Source organism: Sinohyriopsis cumingii, chromosome 1 (assembly GCF_028554795.1).
Source record: "Sinohyriopsis cumingii isolate HCF-2022 chromosome 1, ASM2855479v2, whole genome shotgun sequence".
NCBI lineage: Eukaryota > Metazoa > Mollusca > Bivalvia > Unionida > Unionidae > Sinohyriopsis > Sinohyriopsis cumingii.
The window spans coordinates 174,237,439-174,260,751 of NC_142961.1; the positions used below are offsets into that span (position 1 = coordinate 174,237,439).

The window sequence follows — 23,313 nt, forward strand, 5'->3', positions numbered from 1 at the left end:
CTGAAATATGTGCACAGAGTACGAAGTACTCCAACTCCAATTCCAGTTTGGTACTCAACGCTACCAACACAAACACTGACCGATCCACCTATATGTGGCCGTGAGGTATTAAATGTTCTCACCGCGATATCAAAATGAACCAAACCGCCTCATAAAGTCGTGCATGAGTATACCGCGGGTCAATTTAAACAGTTTCCTATCAAATAATGGTTGATATTTATGGAATATCTCTTCTCAACAGAAAAGTGAAACTCACTGATATAGATTTATCAAAATATGCGACCAAAGATGAAATTGATAATCTTTTAAGCCTGATCGGAATAGACCCAGATGAGGTTGTTATTTTTCAGGACCAATACGGAAAACTAAAAATCAGCAATATCAAATGGAATGACATAGTTCGCAGGGTTCTTGGAGCTGTCCCGGATAACATTCCTGTGTTTACTGACAGCGGAAAAATCAGAGACTCAAGTATGTCGTTTACAACCATCAGAGATCAAATGTCAGCAAGTGTAACTAATCGCCTAAAAAATACCGGTGACACAATGACAGGTGAGCTCAACATGAACGGGAACAAGATAATAGCGTTAGTGGATCCAACATCTCCCGAAGATGCAGTGACAAAAAGATATGTAGACATTAACCACGGCACCATTAACCATAAATTATCCACGTTGCAGAGCGAGCATAGGGATCACGTAATTGTGTTTTCAAAATTTCGTAGAAACTCTCAAAATAGCCTGGACACAGTCAGAAAAACACTTGAGGATGTTATAAGTGGAATTCCTGATATCGTTAATAAATCTAATCTCATTAAAATTCCATCTGGGGTTATCCCTGCGCAGATTAAAAACATGGTATACACGATATCATCCGGAAAAGCAACATGGACCCCGGAAAATAATATCAAATATACCGCAGCAGTCACTGGTGTGCACAGACTGTCTGTGTTTTCCAAGGAGGAGTTTGAGATTTTCACAAATTATCCCTAGCGACATTTCACCGACAGGTTTTCCGGGGTTGTCACTGTAATATTAAATAAAGGAACCGAAGAAATATTTATATTGGAAGCCGTCGATAATACATTAAACTCAACATCTTACTGGTGGTGTTTGGAATTCGAAGCTGAAACACCTGAACTGGTTACTGCGTAAGATAATAAATGACCCTCTTGACGAAGTCAACAACAACATTGGATGCGCAACAATATAGATATGATCAAGTGCGCGAATGGCAATCAGAGTTAAAAACCCTCATCAACAAATACAACCTAAAGGTAAAAAAAATATAAATGACGAGCGGTTATCCTGGATGCATTAGTGTACTCGGTATCCGCGTTAGTTGCATCCACCGGAGTAGCATTATCAGCGCTAACACCAGTAACAATCGTAGCAACAATCGTCTCTTCATCAACTGTCATCGCAGGGGTTTTTAATGTAATCGCGAAAAAAATATCCTCGTGCACGAGCACAAAATACCACGATTACGTCATGCAACTAAACACAGCCACAGTCGCATACTCAAAATTATCGTCGTTGATATAATCAAGCATTGATGATGCAACAATATCAGATTCCGAATTCGCGTTAATGGTTAAGATATACGAAGACTGCACCCGCTATTTAAAGACAACAAAAATAAATAATGACGGAATTACTTCAACAGATAGTCGAAAATACAACCCCGAGAAGAATTTCGATGACAACGGTAAGTTCGACTAACCCTGAATTTAGTATTAATTTTCCAACTGCGATTCCCGTAAAAGAAATCGCACTAGCACAATTACGAGTATATCACAGTTGGCCCAATATCAGATCAAAATCGTTCGGTGGATTACCAGCGAATAATTCGTTCGTGTTTGCACATAAAAATAAAGAAGATGGTACTCCCGACTGGGATGTCATTGGGATACCAACCGGGTCTTATCAAATCGAAGACATCAATGAGGAATTACAGCCACGGATAAAAAATATCACCCGAAAAGAATCCAAGATAACAGTAACTGTTCATCAACCATCCCTGTCTTCTGCGATTGAAATAAGCGCCCCAGACTACGCCGTAGATATATATCAGAGTTCGATCAGAACAGTGTTAGGATGGCCTGAAATTCCACCAACACCACCGATACCACCAGAACCGAAAACGTCTGATTATATCACGGATACAACTTCGTATTACGATCTGGAACCATTGTACAAGACGGCGATGGATCGTATGAAGCAAGCGAAATTGGATGACAAATTTAATTTTTGCGACAAGGATGATATGGAATGGGAGTTTGTTTCTGAAAAACGTCAAGCTGGAGAATCAAGTATTGGTATTACTTTAAGTCAAATCACTGAGCATTTTAAAAGTATTAATCAATTACATAAAACACAACTGCAACGACTACGGCAAAGTTTCCAAGAACATCTTTTTGATAACTCACGCAGCGAAATCATTAAACGTGTGGAAGTATTAAATCAGCTTGTTTCCGACATGGAATGCATTCACCGGCGATTACTTGGAGCAATAATTACCGAGAGGAGTACATCTAAGCAACAATTTTTAACTGCATACGCGCTGACAGAAGCTACACTGCCAAATTTTTAATTTCCCGGATATAACCCAGACGAACTAAAAAATCCGTCAACGATCTCATTGATGAGTTCTTTCCTGACATACTTGCTGCGTGGAGAAGAACACTACCATCAGCAACTATTCTCCGGCACAACAATGACCCGGAAGGGATAGGCCGACATGTATCCCCGGATATCGTAAATATAACCAATGCGGTCGCGGTCAGTCTTGTGTGTGATGTAATCGATGGCAGCTACAGCACGGACACAACAGTATCAAATCAAGCCCAGCAAGGATTTGTTCTTTATTCATTCACCTCGAAAGACCCACCTGGATATTTGATTGTGCAAGAGCCGATCAATCAGGTTTATCTGCAGTGTTATAATCCACTGTTATCAAGAATAAATTTCAAACTAACAGACCAATCTAACCACCTTCTGGATTTAAAACACGAAACTCTGTACATTAATTTGCTTGTGAAATCCTAGAGATTTTCAATCTTAAGAAATTTATTTTTTGCTGAAAAATTGTCAAATTTCTCAATTCCAAAAAGCATTTACCCCAGCATGGTCATGAAAAATCAACAATTTTCCATGAAACATAAAATTTCTTATAATAATAAAATTTTGATAATATTGATTTTCTGACGGGGATTTTTTACTGAAAAACTGCCAAATTCCTCAATTCCGTACGGCAATTACCCCAGCATGGTCAACAAAATCATCCATTTTACTGATTCTGAAAGGCAATTACCCCAGTATGGTCATGAAAAATCATCCATTTTCCATGAAACATAAAATTTTTTGATGATTATCTGACAGGGAATTTTTACTGAAAAACTGTCAAATTTCTCAATTCCGCAGGGTAATATACTTTCAGAATCATAAAAATCAACCGCTGCATAAATTCAGTAAAATAAAAATATACCTGTGAAGAATTTTATTCCTGACAGACTTTGATTTCTAATTAATCAAACGAGTATCATATATGTACCAGCATGTGAAGGTTTTTATTCACGACAAGCAAGCACTTGAAAAATACATCAAGGAGGTGTTTATGCAGTCCTCGGTCAGTACAGCTGATTTGTTTATTGATATGTTTGGTAATGAAGACTTTTTATTAACGCAGGAACAGTTAGATGAGCTGCAGCAAAAACGTATTTGCCTGATCACATGTGACAGAGATCAGATTTTAAATTACGCGCACTCGTGTATTACACTTAGTCAGCGTAAGGAAATATTATTTAACCCTGTGGATCAAACTGATCCAAATCCAGATGCAGATGATACAAGTGAAAATAACTTATCGGATTGAAAAAAATCTGTATCAGATTGATTGATGCAGGTCAGATTAATGTGGGTAAAAAAAATGCGGGTAAACTATTTTTTTTTTCTGTCAGTACGAGACTTCTACTTTCGATTTCATTTCCACATACCTGACTTCATTTCCCAGTAGTTTCGTCCTTGAGTTCATCAAGGGGATCTAACTCACGATCTGATATAATTTTTTTCAGCTGTCTTACACGCGTACTAATTACCTTCTTGGCCTCGTACTCTTGGGATAACACTAACCTGATTTTTTCTATTGCACAGAACAGAGAGACAAATTCATCTAGCTGCTGTTCTTGTATTGTGGCCAGTGATTTATATAACGCTGTCTGGATTCTCTTTATAAATTTATACTGAGCAGGCAAAATATACCGACCTTCCAATTTAGCCTCATATAGTGTTTCAAAATCAGACGTGATTTTTTCAGGATTTAAGTCATGAGATATATTAATTTTATTTTCTTGTAATTTTTTTAATAGCAACAATTACTTGGTTGATATTTTCGTAGTTCATATTTATATAATTATAAATTTAAAAGAAAAAATAAACAGTTTCTTGATGAGCGGTTATCAATCATGGGTCTTGCACTGGCCTGTGTGTCTCCACGAAGATCCTTTCAGACTTTAAGTTCCAAGATTTTATCTTCGGAGACTTTTGTCTTACAGATCGTTTCTTGTCGATTCTCGGCATTCTTCGTGATCCGTTTCTTTTTGGCCGCATTCTTTCTGAATGTTTTGTTTTTGTGGGACCCATGTGACGTAGAGCTTTCTGCATCGAAGGCAACTGTTTATTTTTGGGGGGCGTTATTCACAGACATACCCCCAGTGAATTCTCGAAGCGAAAGCGAGGCGAAATGTTAGAGTATTCAGAAGGCTGTCTGTGTTTTCATGTACATACCCTCCCCCTGTGAATTAAATCCCGGGGTGAAAAACGTCACCCCACAATTTAACGTGAGGAGGAGGATATGTACATGAAGGACCTTTGCTGCGGCCCCCAACCTATATTAAAAAAACCAATAATAATCGGTAGAGTCGACATAATTTGTCCGTGGCGAGATTCGATCCGAAGACAGTGATAAGTCACAGGGACGAAAGTCAGCTGAGTTAACCACTGTGCCACGGTCGCAATCTGAAGATATAAGATTTAAAAAACATCATATAGGTAACTTGACACAGCTGCAGCTGAATTCTGTTCTGAGATAGATTTTAAGTTCTGAACTAGATTTTAAGCTGAACTAGATTTTAAGTTCTGATTTTGTGAAAATAATATTTATTTGTACTGACAATCAAACACGGAAGTGTTAATACGAAAATAGACTGCTACTAGTGTGTAAACAATAAGACGGTTACAATTGGCTGTGAAAAACTGTACACAGTCCTGCCCGCCGCTGGATAATGCACCTTTACAGGTAATGATATGTGTTGTGCAATCTCCCTGACGAAATATTTACCTGGATTGACAATCAAACGCAAGGTGAAAATAGACTGCTGTTACAATTGGCTGTGTAAAAAAAAACTATATATAGTTCTGCTCGCTGATTTACAGGTAATGACCTTGATTCGGGATAACTGCATCATTTGACTTTTACACAGCCGTTACAGAGCTATCTCCGTTATCTGCATCTACATAACGAAATGAAATCCAGCTATTAAATTTATATGAAAACGTTGATTTGATTATATTTTCTGCAACACGTTTGACTGATATCTGGTGAATACCGAAATACTTGCTAGCTGCATACATCGAATGAAATATTTTTTTTCTCACCGGTGCTTATGTTAAGAGATCTGACAACTTTCCTTGTAATGCTCTTAAATTTACCAGTATCTCCTCGTGCAGAATTTTCGCTCTGTGAGATGGCTTGTAAATTTTGAAGAGAGTTATTAAGTTTATTTTTATCTGTATGATCGATCACAAGACCATCTTCGATCACTCCATTAAATACCTCAAACACAAAACAGATATCTTTTCTTTCCAACGGTAAAGCTAAGATAACCAGCATTACTAACATCACCAACTATTTTTTTCAACCTGCAATTTCTAACTATTCCATTACGATTCGCTTCGTAATTCTTGATGATATGGTGTCGGACAAATTCTTGGTTCATTATAACAATGTCATTTGTCTAATTTATATTTGTCTGAAAACTTAGTTATATAATCGCGCTCACATCTCAACACAACATTTTTTTGTTGTTGTTATAATATCTTTTAAGTTCGCGGTATGGCTTACCCCCACAACCCGCGCATAATTGTGTTTTACCTCTGACCCCAACACCACATTGCAAACATGGTTTTGGTCCTGAACACCCTTTTCGGATACTTTGGGAATGTTCTCCGAAGAATTCATTTTTGCATGATTTGTTACAGACAGTCATAGACCCTACTTTGAGCCACCTGCAATGGTTCATTATATATATATATATATATATATATATATATATATATATATATATATATATATATATATATATATATATATATATATATATATATATTTCTTATTTAAATGTTGCCTTAAATATAATATGGAGGAGTTTGAGAGATTATCTGCAATCAAACCCAGAAAGGCTTCTAGATTTGATCTTGACAGACTAACCCCTGATTCGCGAAGGCGAGCCCTGACTGATCAGTTTGATATTATCAGAGATGCCAAAAACGAATTTCGCAATGATGGAGCATCTCACGTGTGGTCCACATTCAAAATTATACTCGACACCGAAGGTGTCATTGATGCTACAATGAGCGATGCACGAGCAAAAACAATTATCGATTACCTCAATCACAAATACCATTTCAGAATAAAGTTTATTGTGCGCTCGGATGATGATACTTGGATTATCCGTGACAAATGTGACCCTGTCCTTGCTGGTGGAAAAACCGCTCTATTAAGTAAAGATTCCAAACCAGGAATACTGACTGGAGATGACAAACCATATTATGCTCAAGCGTATCCTGTAACAGCGGTCATTTATGGAATTTATCCGACAAAAAACCCCAACATAAATAATCTTACCCCGATGAGATTTTCAAAGCTGAATTGTGTAGCCGAGTGAGTAATAGAACATTTTAAAAATGCGAAGCATGGAAACGGTTTAACTGATCTGCGACGTGAAAAAATAAACAGATGGGCTGAATTGGTTAAGGACACAGGAGCGTCAATAAACGATGTTGCCGAGTTATCAAGTAAATTAAATTTTCCAATGATAGTAAAAACGTTAACGGGGGAGGTTTTATATAAATCAGATAGTAAATCAAGAGGAGCGCCAATTGAAATTATTGACCATAACTCTCACGCTTGGACCAATGCAGTCACAATATTTCCACGAAATTGTGTTGTGAGATATTAGAGAGCTTTTGGAATGGAATATTTGATACTATCAGCCGAATAAGCAAAAACGACCCTGTGTCAGTGTGGATGTTTAAAAGTTCCGAAGAAGGCGAGTATGATCAATTTGTAAGACCTAACGGAGAGAAAGAAATTCATGGAGACCAACCATATCTGAGTTCCTTGAAGATGTCCAGGACAGTTGTATCGAATACGGACACGGAGGTTTGTGGAACACCAAGTATAATATCGGTGAGATGATTTCCGTGGACATGACCGCGTGTTATCCTGGAAGTTTTCTTGGGATGGGTGAGTGTGCTGGATATTTTGAGAGGTTTGGTCATCCTTGTCATGAGATGGTAAGAGTATCGATTAATGGTCCATTACCCGATTTTGATCTGATAGGATTTGCTCGTGTAACGTCGTTTGAATTCACTATGAATCTTCATCCGATTTGTTATGTTTGGTTTGGCAGACATTTTTCGGAGAAACGTTGGGCGCCAATAGTGTTATTACGATATATGCTTGACAGTAAAATACTGATATCGTTGACGGTCAGTGAAGCGATCATATCGTACCGAAAACAAACTTCGGTTTGGTTACCAACACCGGAGTGTATCAGTCTCGAAGAATGTGCACGAGAATATCCAGACCTGTCTGCGGATGTCATTGTTAATATTTGTAAGATTAAACTCAACAACAGTGAAAAAACAGCAAAAGTTGTTGTTGTTGTTGTCGGGTTTAACGCCATTTTTCAGCACACGATAGGCTATACATGGCGGCCAGTATTAATGGTGGAGGAAGAACCCGGGAAAACCCCGGAAAGAACCACCGACCCTCGAGAAGCTACTGGCAAGCTTTCTCACATATCCACATTGGCCGAATCCGAGACTCGAACCTACGCAGACAGAGGTGAGATGGCAGTGATCCGTAACGGAGAGCGCATTAGACCACTCGGCCACTCGGGGCCCCAAACAGCAAAAGATCTTGGTAGAAGAATAATCGGTAAATTTACTCAGGGTGGTGCATATGATCATAAACGGCATCACTCACGATTGATTATGGATGATGCTGAATTAGATTTTATAATTAATGATGCCACTGCCAGAGATATACTTTGTAATCGGGAAGATGCTTACTTGTCTGACGGAACAAAGTTGGGCACAATTGTAAGTTACATCGAAGGAGAATCGCCTCAGTACACCCATTTAAGATCTTCGATGCTCACTTATGTTTCTAAAAATTTACTATCGCAAGTAAATAGATTTCCTGACACTGCAGTTAGAGTTGCAACGGATTCATTTTATATCGATAAAAAATATTCAGAATTACTAGCTCGTTTCACAAGCAATGACGAATCATGGAGTTCATGGAGAGTAAAAATGGAAATGTTACATTGTTATTGTGAATCCGCTGATATTGCGGTTAAAGATAGTTATTGTAAATCAGAATTATCAGAAATGTCAAATGCACCAACTGTGTACGATCCAATATCCAGACACAAAACCATTTATTTGAACGGGGCGGGTGGCTCTGGTAAGACAACTCGAGTAATCGAATTATTTCGACAGAATTCGGATATGATTGTGCTAACACCTACACACAGACTTGCCAGAGAGATGAAACAACGAGGAGTCAATTCTAGTACTTATCACAGCTTTCTCAAATACAGCGGTGGTGTGTGGACTTCAGATCGAATGGGGGAGAAATATATTCCAAAAGTTATTATCTGGGATGAGATATGTACGGTACCGTTAGAAACATTGCAAACATTTCTCGATTGGTTATTAACAAAAAATACAGCTGTGATATTGTGCGGCGATCACGGTCAACCACCTCCGTTTGTTGGACCATCTCCACACGATTGGTTGAAGAATTTTGTTGATTATTACGAAGTAGTGACTGATGATCATAGATCTCTCGATGCAGAATGAAAAGAATTTAAAACATTAATCAGACTACAACCGAATAAAATTCAATGTGAAATTATGCGCAAGGTGATTTCAGAAACTTCCTTGAGCGACTTTTGGAAAACGTGGAAACCAAACGATTTGATAGTGGCAAGTAGAAAGATAGTCAGAGACACACTTCAACGGCAGTTATTTCAATTACACAAGAACAAATTCCCAACACTGCCAGTGCCATTGTGTTATAGACCAGCTGATACGCGGTTACAGAATATCGACGTTGATATACCAGGACAGTCAGGCGGAAAGCAGAATCTTGTGCTGAATGATATTGTCACAGTTGATGTCAATGTTGTTGAAGATGCACTGCGCGCTGATAAATCCCCGTGGACGCTAGGATACGCAATGACGATACATTTATCTCAAGGACTGACTATCTCTGATACAGTTGTTTGGATCATTGATGATCGTATCGAGTGGTCAAACTTAGTTTACTTGGCTGTATCCAGAGTCAGAAGAATATCTCAACTGCGAAGGATTATCTTGGATGAGTCAATGGCTTATGAAATTAATAATGAAAACAACAGTGATAAAATCAGAAAAAAATTAACTGGTTACAAAGTGACAAAAAATAATCGAGAATTTGACCTTGATGTTGAATTTATCATGACACTGAAAAAACAGCAGAATAATAACTGTGCGAGCTGTAATTGTATAATGTTGTGGCAGTATTCGGATAAACATTCAAGACAATTCACCGTAGATAGAAAAGATAATCATCTTGGTCATACACGCGAAAATGTGATGCTGACCTGTCTTGAGTGTAATCGAAGTCATGGTGCTAGTTAAGTGATTTGGGTGGTAATTGTGTATCCTCGGGAATTACTTGTAATTGCTCACGTGTAAACCCACGTTGAGGAGCAGTTGAATCCAGCCTGTAGATTGCTGGTCTACCAGTAGATCTAGTTATGTTAGATATCTTTGTGTAGTGATGCTCCAGATGGGATCAGTCGCTCTTTTTTTTACCACCTTCAAGTTCACCTGTTTCATATAAATATCTCACAGTAACATCACCCAGTATTGGTTGTGCTGAAGAATCACGTCGTACGGGTATATGTTTTTTGGTAATTGCATTAATAGGTTTCATATTGGTTGTTCGAGTAATTTCATTATTTAATGCAGCTATCACGCTTGGCAATCTTGCGACCCATTCGCGTGATCTTTTATCTTGAATAAATATCTTCGCATATTGATATCCAAATAACCGCTCAGCAAGTGTTCAATTAAATCGTTCAACAATTGCCTGATCACGATGAATTTCAGTATGCCCTCGTCTGATGGTGACGTTATGTTGTTTCATCAGTGATGATACTGCACCCTGAAATTCTTTGCCAGGATCAACTTGTAATAGATTTGGCCATCGTAGACCACCTCGTTGATAAATTCGTTCAAAAGCACTGGATACTTCAGATGCTGTTTAAGTCATTAACGGTTCCGCATCTTTGTCTCTACTTGCAACATCAACTACAGTTAACGCGTATTTGTATGTGTTTTGACGTCTTCGGATTTTAATGGTATCATGTGGGAGAAATAATATATCAGCTTGGTGAACTTCATTTGGCACAATGACATTGAAATGTACAAAGTGAATTTGTTTAGGCGGTGGTTGATAAATTTGCCATATTGCCTGTTTGGATAACCAATTTTTAGCAGTAACTAGCGTAACTTTTACTGCTTTAGCGAGTTTACTAATTGCTGCGCTACCTCTCCAATAGCCTTTTGGGGAATAATAAATTGACTCCATTATAATTAATTACCAGCACCTAGCGCTAATTTACCTTTCATCGCGGATTTTATTAACCAATTAGCTAATTTTTCCTTAAGAGATTTATCAGTGATGGAATTTAACGCGTGAATTAACTTCACATCTGCGAGATGCCTATCTTGTAGATTTTTACTTTTATAAGCTACATCATGAGCATGACACGCTTTATCAATAGCATTATTGGTTCTTCTCCGGGTTTTGGTCGATCCTGGTCATCAAGTCTGATATCAAGTCAGGTTCCAGGGCCGCAGTAACTATATCCTGGAAGATATTTTTCTCCTGGGTATTTAGCCCACGGAGTCCCGGGTAGATTTCCTAATTTTGCTGCAATATCACCTCCGTGTTGCTTTTTTTTTTTTTATTCGATTTTGATTTTGGTTTTGATTTTGGTTTTGACTTTGGTTTTGGTTTTTCACCTGACTTGCCAGTGGAAATAAATTCAAATTTCTTTGTACCGCATCGCTCACACTTGCACGTAACCGCAGATCTATTATTTTTTGTTGTAATGGTTGTTAGATCACTTGTCGGTGTACATGCCTACATTTCACACAATATAAATCCATATTCTTTTTATATATTTTCTAATGGAAATCACTGACTTTTCTGCTACAAAACGACGAGAACCAGTTAAGCATCACGCAGCGCTACCAAATTCTGTTCGTATGATTATTATAGGTCCATCTGGAAGTGGCAAAACGCAGTTGTTAATTAATTTAATAATGAAACGGATGAAATGGGATAAATTATATTTGGTAGCTCCATCTGTAGACGATCAACGTTGTTATGACGTAATAAAAGATTATAATGAAAGCGCAAAATCATTAAGCGGAGATGATGTGGTTGAATTTATTACTGATATTAATGAAGCACCAAGTATCGATTCCATTGACGGGTCAATTAACAATTTAGTTATTTACGATGATGTAATGTTGGATAGACAATCAAATCCAGCTAGGATATTTTCCAGAGGTAGACATAAAAAAACGGATGTCATTTATGTAACCCAGCGGTATACACAGATTTCTAAAGTGATCAGAGATAACTGTAATATTCTTACTGTCTTTAACGGAGTTGATACTCACACATTACGAAATATTCATCAAACTTAGTGTAGTGATGATATGGATATAATTAAATTTAAAAATTTCTTTAGTCGTGCTAAAATAACCCCACACGGATTTATAACAATAAATTTACACGATCCTTGAATACGGTATCGAATCGGGTTAGAAAAAATTTTAATTGAGCAGCAGGGAGGGCAACGCTCTTAACGCGTCACCGACGATCGCGCATTTTTTTGAACGATTTTTTGCGATCCCCCAGGAGGTCTTAATTTGCGAAAACACAGGTGAACCAATTAGAGTCTGTTCGCCCTCCCTGCTGCTCAAGTTATACACCCATTATCCATCATTCAACATGTCATGTTGTACACCAATTATCCATTATTAAACATGTCAAGCTGTACACCAATTATCCATCATTAAACATGTCAAGTTGTACACCCAATTTCCATCATTAAACATATCTAGTTGTACATCAATTATCCATCATTAAACTTGTCAAGTTGTACACCCATTATCCACCATTAAACATATCAAGTTGTACACCAATTATCCACCATTAAACATGTCAAGTTGTACACCCATTAGCCATTACTAAACATGTCAAGTTGTACACCCAATGTCCATCATTAAACATGGCAAGTTGTATACCCATCACCCATCATTAAACATGTCAAGTTGTACACCCATCACCCATCATTAAACATGTCAAGTTATACACCCATCACCCATCATTAAACATGTCAAGTTGTACACCAATCACCCATCATTAAACATGTCAAGTTGTATACCCATCACCCATCATTAAACATTTCAAGTTGAATACCAATTATCCATCATTAAAGATGTCAAGTTTTACACTCATTATCCCTCATTAAACATGTCAAGTTGTATACCCATCACCCATCATTAAATACATCAAGTTGTACACCAATTATCCATTATTAAACATGTCAAACTGTACACCAATTATCCATCATTAAACATGTTAAGTTAAACACACATTATCCACCATTAAACATATCAAGTTGTACACCATTTATCCACCATTAAACATGTCAAGTTGTCCACCCATTAGCCATTACTAAACATGTCAAGTTATACACCCATTAGCCATCATTAAACATGTCAAGTTGTACACCCAATGTTCATCATTAAACATGTCAAGTTGTATACCCATCACCCATCATTGAACATGTCAAGTTGTATACCAATTATCCGTCATTAAAGATGTCAAGTTTTACACTCATTATCCATCATTAAAGATATCAGGTTGTACACCCATTATCCACCATTAAACATGTTAAGTTGTACACCCATTAGCCATTACTAAACATGTCAAGTTATAACCCATTAGCCATTACTAAACATGTCAAGTTATACACCCATTATCCATCATTAAACATGTCAGGTTGTATACCCATTTGTCCAATAATATAGTTGTAAATTTGTACGCCCATTGTCCAACATTAAACATGTCAAGTTGTACATATATTGTCCATCATTAAATATATCAAGTTGTGCACTGATTATCAGTCATTAATTAAATCCATGTTAATTGACCCCATCTTAATCAGGTCAAATGTTTGTCAAAAGTATAATTATCTCAGTACATTTTATAAAGAGAAGTAAATGAATTGTATCATACATTGTTATCACAGGTAAGATATTGTACCCATGGGAGCCCCTGCATAACATGTTTTGGCCTACATCTGTAAAATTTAATAGCTGACCACCACGTGTTTGCCCCACCCCCATCAAAAATAATTCTGCAGGCGCCCCTGACTGAAACTATCATTAATTATATATGTGACCTGACTATAATTTCAAACTGAGCATTGCAGTCAAACTTGATGACCTTTGTTGCATGCTTGTTGTGGATATGCCTAATATCAGAGACAGCATAATTCTCAACGACCTTGAGTTATCACTGATCATGTGCTTATTCTGAATATAACCTGTATTTATATAGATCATTGCTACTAAATAAACACTACATAACCAGGAAACATTTATGCCTGCTTTGTTGTGCAATTTTTAATGAAATAAAGAGGACCAATAAACAGGGCATCTCAACAGTAGAAGGCAATTCTCAATGCAGCTATTTCTGGAAACAGACTAAAATGTATGAACTAACAGTTGTTGCTGTAAGGACATATTAATATTTCTTGTGTCAGACACAAATTTAACTCCCATGATCCTCTGAATCTCTCTCTCATTGTGACCCATACAAATCTTTTATACTTTTCATTTTCACATGCAAGGGAATAAAATTGGCATTAATGTTTGGGCAAAAACCCTCATCCCTAAGTCAAAAAGTTTTCTTTCATCAGAGTGTATGATTTCTCATATTCTAGTTTAAACTTGTTATATTTTGTCTAAGAACTTCCAGTAGTGCCATAATGAAGCCATCGTGAATCTTCAGTGTGGTCTTTTTATTCCCCCCTCCCCCATGAAATGGGAACAAATTTGAACAAAACCTTCCCTCTTCAACAATAATTACTTTAGAGTGTTGGACGGGTTGTTTGATTGGGATTGCTGCCAGACAAGGTGCTGCAAGAACCTGAGGGTAATAACAATATAGCTATACTGTACTGTGTGGGGAGAGCATGCCCCTTTGTACAGATGTTGCATAGGTGTATCCTATACAAATTTTGAAAAATTAGGACAAACAATATTGCTTTTTGGTAAGTAATAAGTACATTATAAGTATGTACAGTGTACCAGTATATGTTGGTTGATAGTAAGTATATTAGAAGTATGCACACTTTACACTGAGGCATCCCAACTGATCTGGATGGGGCAGGTAGCAAATCCATTACTCAAAGATAACATGTATGCTGGTATGTATTATCAAATAATGAAGCAATTGAGTATTTCACCAAAAAGTTAAATAATTAAAACATACCTCACTAAATTGAAACAATGGTGCTATTGTAAACCAGTGTGTATTAAATCCTCTAAATTCCTAATTTTTTAAACCCAAAAAAGTATGTGCACAATGGTCTTCCAGTAGTTTTGTAGCAAAATAAGTGCATACATAGATGTCAAATAAAAGAGATATTTTAAGACATAAAATTCACTCCCCTAATGCATTTTATATTCGTAAACAAGAAATTAGCACTACTTTACATTGACATATTGTTCTGCTCTTGCTTTTTCTTTTTTCAGTCTTTCCTTCCTTAAATATTTATGTAGGTAATATGGTTTTTGATCTTGTACATGTTATATTACTTTTACTGCATTGTGATAAATTAACTATTTATAAGTGCACATCAAAACACACATGCACTCTTCACTAGTGTGAAAAATGTCTATATATGTTTGTTTTTATTAATCCAGACTGAATAGTATTTTGTTGAAATTCAAATACATGCATGCTTACTTGGTACTAAAATAATAATTAGGCCAAAAAATACTTCCTGGATAACTGAATAGGCATTTTTTTTTGAGGATACTCAAATATATTGAGCAGTCAAATTGCCATATCCCTCTGTTGTGGAAAATCTTTGTACTGTACCATTATCACCAGCTGACAAAGTCTTGTCATTCTTATCATTGCATGTTGTCATCACAAAGAACTCCATCATCAAACGTCTTAACCACACCACAACATTCAATTTCGACCACACATCATTTGAACTAGTCCAAACCACACTCACACTGGAGCAAAGGTCAGTCCATTTTTTTGCCTATACCTCCCTCCTCCTAGTAGAAAAAACAAGCTGGCTGACTCTCTTTTTGGAGCAGTTTCCAAATCTCCTTGACTATGGAAATTCGATAGGTGGCAACGTGATTATTCTTGCAGATTTCAACTTTCACTTTGACTGTCCCTGAAACCCCGAATTCATCAAAACTCATAGATTCCATTAATGCTTTCAACCTCAAACAGTCAGTTAACCAACCCACCCATAAACATGGTCACATTTTAGACTGGATTCTTCACAGACCTGATGACAACATTTTACGGTCCTCCCTGGTATTCCATGACCTTGCATCAGATCATCTCTGCATTATATGCCATCTTGACGTATCAGTCCCTAACCCTCTACCTTTATCTGCTACTAAGAGAAACCTCCATATGATAAATATAACCAAACTAATGCATGACATCCATGCTAACCTAGCAACTTGCTTACCTCCTACAGCAGAACAACTCAATAACTGCCTGCATTCATTGCTTGACAAACATGCCCCAGCTACCAACTGCAGAGTATCAATTCAAAAGTGTTTTCCATGGTATAGCAGTGTTAGGGACCAGCCGTAAAGAGACTACCGTAAAGCTGAGAGGCTTTGGCTTCCCACCAGACTCACTATTCATAAGCAAATCTATGAAGCCGCTAAGAAGAATGTCACAAATATAGTCCATGCAGCGAAATCAGCCCACTACTCTGCTAAGATCATGGAAAGTTCCAGCTGCAAAGAGCTCCTTGAGATTACTAACAAGCTAATGTCAAGGAACAAATCTACACCACTTCCAACTTCTGTCTCTCCAGTCGACCTTCAGGACATAAGTGCAAATTTCTTCCATGACAAAGTACAAACCATTAGAGATAAGCTTGACACCACAATTTCAATTGACTCATCGTCACCATACAGTTGGGATACAGAATCTGAGTGTGACCATTAGCAGCATTTGAACCTGGATTTCGTACGTACAATCATGGCGAAGAGTGCACCAAAGTCATGTGAACTTGATCCAATTCCAGCATCACTGCTGCTTGACTGTTTAGATCCAGTATTGCCTTCACTAACTGAAGTTATTAATACCTCTCTCTCATCCGGGGAATTCCCATCATTTTTCAAAACTGCCATTGTAAAGCCTCTGCTGAAGAAACCAACACTAGACCATAATGATTTAAAGAACTACCGCCCATTTTCGAATCTCCCATTCATATAAAAAATCTTAGAAAAGGTTGTTCTATCCCAGCTTGTATCTCATCTAAATTCAAACAGTCTTTTAAGCAATGTACAATCTGCATATCACCCTTGCCACAGTACTGAAACTACTCTTCTAAAAGTAGTTAATGACATTCTCTACATTGGATAGCGGAAAGATTACAGTCCTCACCCTCCTTGATTTGTCTACAGCATTTGACACAATAGACCATGATATATTACTTCACCGTCTCCAGCATGTATTTGGCATTCATGATACAGCCTTACTATGGTTCAAGTCCTACTTAGTCAACAGGACACAAACTGTATCTGCAAATGGAATACACTCCAGCCCAGTTGATCTATGTTGTGGTGTTCCACAGAGGCCTGTTTTTGGACCTGTTCTCTTCATTCTGTACACTCACTCGCTCTCAAGTGTCATAGATCATCATCCATTGTCTCACCAATTGTATGCTGATGACACCCAAATATACAAATCTAGCCACCCAACTGAAGTTGATGCTACCATCCAAGGTGTAGAGGGGTGCATTTCTGATGTGAAATCATGGATGACATGTAACAAGCTGCAGATGAATGATGATAAAACTGAGGCCATTCTGATCACAACACAAAGACTTTCTCATTCACATCCTTTACTTCAAACAATAAATATCAGCAACACCAACATTAAATTCACACAATCAGTACAAAACATAGGTGTTACTCTGGACAGTACTCTCACACTGCACCAACATGTCACGAACATATGCAAGGCTGCATATCTTGAGCTGAGACACATCAGCTCCATTCGCAAATATCTTTCAGCTGATGCCACTAAAACACTTGTGTGTTCATTAGTACTTTCAAGACTGGACTATTGTAACTCAATTCTGTCTGGTTTATGTCAATATCTGCTCCAGAAACTTCAAAAAGTATAAAACAAAGCTGCTTGGATCATACTTAGAGTACCACATTCAGAGCACACCTCCCCGCTGCTCTGTACCCTACACTGGCTATCCATTCGATCCAGAATCAAACAAAAAATTAGATCTCTGTGCTATGTTTCACTGTCGGACTCTAGTCCAACATACCTATCCAACCTCACCAATGTGTGCACACCAGCAAGATACTTACGCTCCTCTTCTGAAAATCGTATACTCATTATTCCCACTATGAAAACAAAGTCATATGGACAGCATTCTTTTGCATACCAGGGCCCAGCAATGTGGAATGAATTGCCCACTGAACTTAGACAAAAAGACACAAGAGATCGAATTCAAGAGTGCTCTCAAAACTCACTTATTTCAAATGCAAGAACAAACTTAAAGACCTAATAATGTTTCTTACCTTAAATATTCTCAGCATGTTTTTTTTAATGTTTTTCTAATTTCATGGTGTTTGTTTTGTAATCATATCATTATATGTTTTTTTTTTATCTTATAGGTGTTGTCTATTGTTGTAAAGCGCTTAGAGCTTCTAAAGATTAGGTGCTATACAAAGTCCTCATTATTATTATTATCTATAATTTCTGTGTGCACTGCACAATGGAGGTCATATCTACTAAATCGACATTATTCTGTGCCACTTCTATACTTTTGGACATTCTTGAGGATCATCCTCAACAGTGTCAAACAAAAGAGTACAGAGTATGTCATATAATATACACCCACTTTGCATTTAATATGAATTAGAATGGAATTTTTTACTCTGAAGAACATTTACCATCGGTCCCATTAACCTGGACCTTTGGTCAAGTTTGAAGCATATTTACTGTGAAGAAACCATTTTCATATTAGAGTTACTATGACCTTGATCCTTGACCTTTAGACAGCAAATCCTAAAGGTTTATTTACTACCCTAAGTGCATGCCATCCACAGAGGTTGGTCAAGGAGCATACTCTACAAAGTTATTTTGCAAAAAAATCCTATTTCACTGAGCCACAGTGACCTTAGTATTAGACCTCTTTACACTGTTATGTATATTTAATTTAATTATTTGTCTGTTAGTTTTAAATTTTTTGATTTCATTACAAGTTATTGTATGGTAACATTGTTTGCTGGACTTGACCTTGCCCAAAATTTAGTTCATTTCTGCTTGACCTGATTGACTTGTTTTTTAACTTCATTTATGTAAACAACTAATAATAGCTTCATTATTCTGTATGTGTATGAGCTAATTAATCAAATTAGTATTTAGGTAAACATGTTGATCTGGGTCAGGGTTTAGGAGAAATCAAAGTGAATTTTATAGACTATTGTGTTGTAAGTAAACAAGGCTCATTAAATCATGCTAGAAAGTTATTTTCCATTAGGCAATTGTTGTTTTTAGAAAATGCTAATATGTGACCTGAGGTCAAACAGAGAACTATATTATCTTGTGACTGTCAGAATTTTACTAGTCGTGCTTTTACATCTGGTACTTAAAGTTGTATTATGTTGTATCTAGTTTGGGCTAAATTTTATATTCTTAAAAATATTGAATTTAAGTGATTACTTTCTCTGGAAATGCAAAAGTGCTCTCATAAAATTCTTGGATAATGACATTCATTGGAATTTATACTGAATTCAAACCTGGAATAAAATTTCTGTGATTCAACAAGAGCCTGTTGACACATCATTACTTCATAAACCACAACAGACACATCATTGCCTTCTATTTTAAATCTCTTCAGGACTTTAACTGAGTTTTATTCAGGTCTTTTTATTACAAATACTTATGTCTTTAATTCTTGGATTATTTTTGGATTTAATTTGCAATAGGTATTTTTTCTCATTTTTAACTTTGTATTCCAGGGAAATAAATTATTTGTTAAATTTTGCAAATCTTGTTGTCTTCACTCTTTTTTGTTACTTATTTTAAGTGCATAGACTCGTAAAAACACCCAAAATATATAGACTTCTTACCAATAGCACAAGTGAAGCACAAACTTATGTGAAGGTAGACGTTCAAGAACTAAAAAACTTTGATGGAAACATTTGCCTCATTGAATCACATTAACCTAAGTTAGTAGCCTTTGACCTCAGATTACCTTGGTACAAGCAAACTGCAAATATTGGTCCATGTATGTAATGGAGAACTAAAGCTATTTTGCAGAAATCATTTTTGTTCTTTCAGTCAGTAACTTTGACCTCTGGATCATAAAAATATAGACATCTTTCTTATCCCAAGTGCAAGCAGTCATAATGTTTGGTGTAGGTCTGTGGTGTTGAACTAATACTATTGCTTGTAAGCAAGTGACCTTTACCATTAACCTTTCGAATGTGAAAGAGGCTTCTTCCTCACCACATATGGAAGCCATTTGCAATGTGTGGTAACCATTGATTGTGAAACACTTAAGTTATTGTGCTGAAACAGTATTAGTAACAGATGAATGGACCAACAGAGGATATCATAATACTTATAGCACTTTAATAAAAAAATGGTGGAAACCAGTTGGTCAACATGTAAATTGAAATAAACATCTTTTTATAATTTGATTTTCATTGCTACCTGTGGCAAGTAACATTAAAGAAGAAAAAAGAAATTAAGTCATAGCATTTTCAGAAAATGCTAATTGTTACTTCGGTCCAGCATTGGAAATTATTTGGAAGACCACTAAAGTGTATTTAGATTATTAGGTCTTGTGTTAGTAATTCTAGGATTATTTGGGATTTAATTTGCAATACTTTAAGTTCTTTTTATATTTTCACTTTGTGTTCTAGGGAAATAAATTAATAAGTTATTGTGCTGAAACAATATTAGTAACAGATGAATGGACCAACAGACGATAGCATAATACTTATAGTTGTTTAATAAAAAATGGTGGAAACCAGTTGGTCTGCATGTAAATTGAAATAAACATCTTTTTCTTATTTGGTTTTTATTGCTACATGTGGCAAGTAACATTCAAGAAGAAAAAAAAACACCATTAAGTCATAGCATTTTCAGAAAATGCTAATTGTGAGTTCAGTCCAGTATAGGACTTTATAATCTTGTTTATCTAGAAAAAAATAATTATTTGTGCTGTAAGATTTTGAAGCAGATTCAATCATTGTTGTGTTCAGTAAATTGACTTTGGTGAAATTTTTTAATTCAATTTATTCTTCTCTTGAAATATAATGTGCTTTATAATATTCTTCGAAAGAGACATTATCTTTGAATTTTAGTGAGATCAACAACAAAACCTTGGATTATATTACAGTGAGTCAATAAAAGATTTTTTGCACATCAATACAATTCAGACCATTGGTAAATTAGTACATTAGAGACTACCAGCCACAAGATACATATCAACACCTCCAGCATTGGAAATTATTTGGAATACCACTAAAGTGTATTTTGAATATTAGTACTTGTGTTAGTAATTCTAGGATTATTTGGGATTTAATTTGCAATATCATAAGTTCTTTTTATATTTTCACTTTGTGTTCTAGGGAAATAAATTATTTTTTGAATTTTACACAATTTGTGGTATCTGTTCTTTTCTATTACATAAGACCAGAGAGTCATAATAATTCAAGGTGCACATGATGTCAAATAAACGTGAACAATAATAAAATGATGACCAAATTTCAAGTTAAAAGTGTACCTTTGTGGGTACGTATTTGTTGGGTTATTTTGTTGCTGGGTGTGGCAGACACCTTAAAATCACCACCATTCCCCATCCTGCCCTGCAAACAATTTTAAAAAATCCATTGCCCAGGAAAAATTAAAACTAAACAGGGAGAAGAAAATGACAAAGGAGTCAAATACCAAATTCTGCTGGCAATGGTTTAAAATAAGTAGTATGTTAATTGTTCTCCATGATACAAAAGCAATAAAATATGATGTGGGCATGAAATAGAACACATTATATACATTGACACTCAGTTTAACATGATCACAATAAATTTGGTGCTTACTTTAGCTACATTTTTTCCATCTTAAACTTTAAATTACCATAAATAACTGCAATCAGACAATTAGATACATTTCTTATGCAGCCAGATTTTTTAGTCCATCTGTCCGGTAGATATAATTGCATTTGGAAAACGTGTCCACCCCACAGGGGCTCGTATCGTTGCTTAAAATTGACCTGTCATACATGTACAATATAATAACTAGTTAATTGCTTAAAATTGACCTGTCATACATAACTGTTAACTGCTTAAAATTAAAATTGACCTGCCATACATGTACAATATAACTAGTTATTATATTGTGCATGTATGACAGGTCAGTTTTAAGCAACGATACGAGACCCTGTGGTCCACCCCTGATCAAATATATAAAGTTACAAGTATTTAATTTTTCTACAACTTTTTAGACCCTGCAAAACTGAGTTTCTAACGATGTCTATTGGATTTCCAGGAAAAGGGTTATCTCTGTTTATGGCTGTGCAAATAGGAGATGGTAAAGCAGTTCATAACGCGGGATTGTGCTACGACGAATTCAAAACGAAACTGTTTTCATAATCAATCTACGACAAATTCAAAACGAAACTGTTTTCATGATCAATCTCCGACGAATTCAAAACGAAACTGTTTTCATTATCAATCTCCCGCTTGGCCTGTATATAAAGAATGTAGTAATAATGTTTAGTATATAACTGAATGCACTGTTTTCAATAACCAATCAATACATTTTTAGCGTGGTCGCATTCTGAGTATTAAGTCTGTAATTCACGCCGAGAAAAACAAAACACGTGTATTAGAGTACCAGTAAGCGCTTGACAGCTGAAAATGAAAGTAGAATAAATTGTGCCTTGGTTTAATAACATGATATCATCAAATATTTGAAACACTAACATTTATTAAAAAATAGATTCCTCTTGGCTTTCTTGGAGCATAACACCACAATATAGGCTTAGGGTAGACGAACAAATTTGATTTGTTCTCGATCAAACGTTTGACAAATTCGGTTGTGCCTTAACTATACACTGCAATATATTACATTATTTCTCGTTCCCAATACACCTGGTATGTGTACTAATTACGTTGATTAGCAAGTATTATGGTCTTTTGAAATCCAGCTAACTTACCGTCACACTTTCCGTACAATTTTGGTCAGAGGTCAGATCAAATCCGTAGTAATACTTGCTGCCTTGATTTCATCAGCCCGTTGACTGGCTTCAAGTCCTTCCGGCTTTTTATCTCTCCTATTTGTTCCGGTTAAGTTAATGGTAGAGGCTAGATGACTGACCGTTCAGGTGTCTGAATAAAGATAAATACATTGACTGCACGTTGTTTGAATGTGATGTGATTAAAGAAATGTTATATACAGGAAAACATATTCAAACAAATTCATCGTTCCGTGCATCATTTAGATGAATTAATGGAAAGTGTAATGAAGAGCGTACTATAATTTGTTCTTTTGCAAAGTAGTATATTGTAATCAGGGCCGAGAAGGGGGGGGGGGGGCGGGCCGAGCAACCAGGGATATATCCCCGGGGCCGTAAGGGGGCCTGAG

At 36.4% G+C, this 23,313-nt stretch overlaps 1 protein-coding gene across 2 annotated transcripts in view; it reads right to left on the reverse strand.

Moving 5' to 3' along the window:
• The window catches only part of LOC149808408 (interferon-induced protein 44-like), a 100,233-nt gene extending 77,194 nt beyond the window's left edge, over positions 1-23,039 (reverse strand). For both annotated transcript variants that reach the window (XR_016424916.1, XM_089976791.1), the window contains exon 1: positions 22,886-23,039. The gene's annotated coding sequence lies outside the window, so the exon portion shown is untranslated. The remainder of the gene's footprint in view (positions 1-22,885) is intronic.
• Between the last annotated feature and the right edge of the window lie 274 nt (positions 23,040-23,313).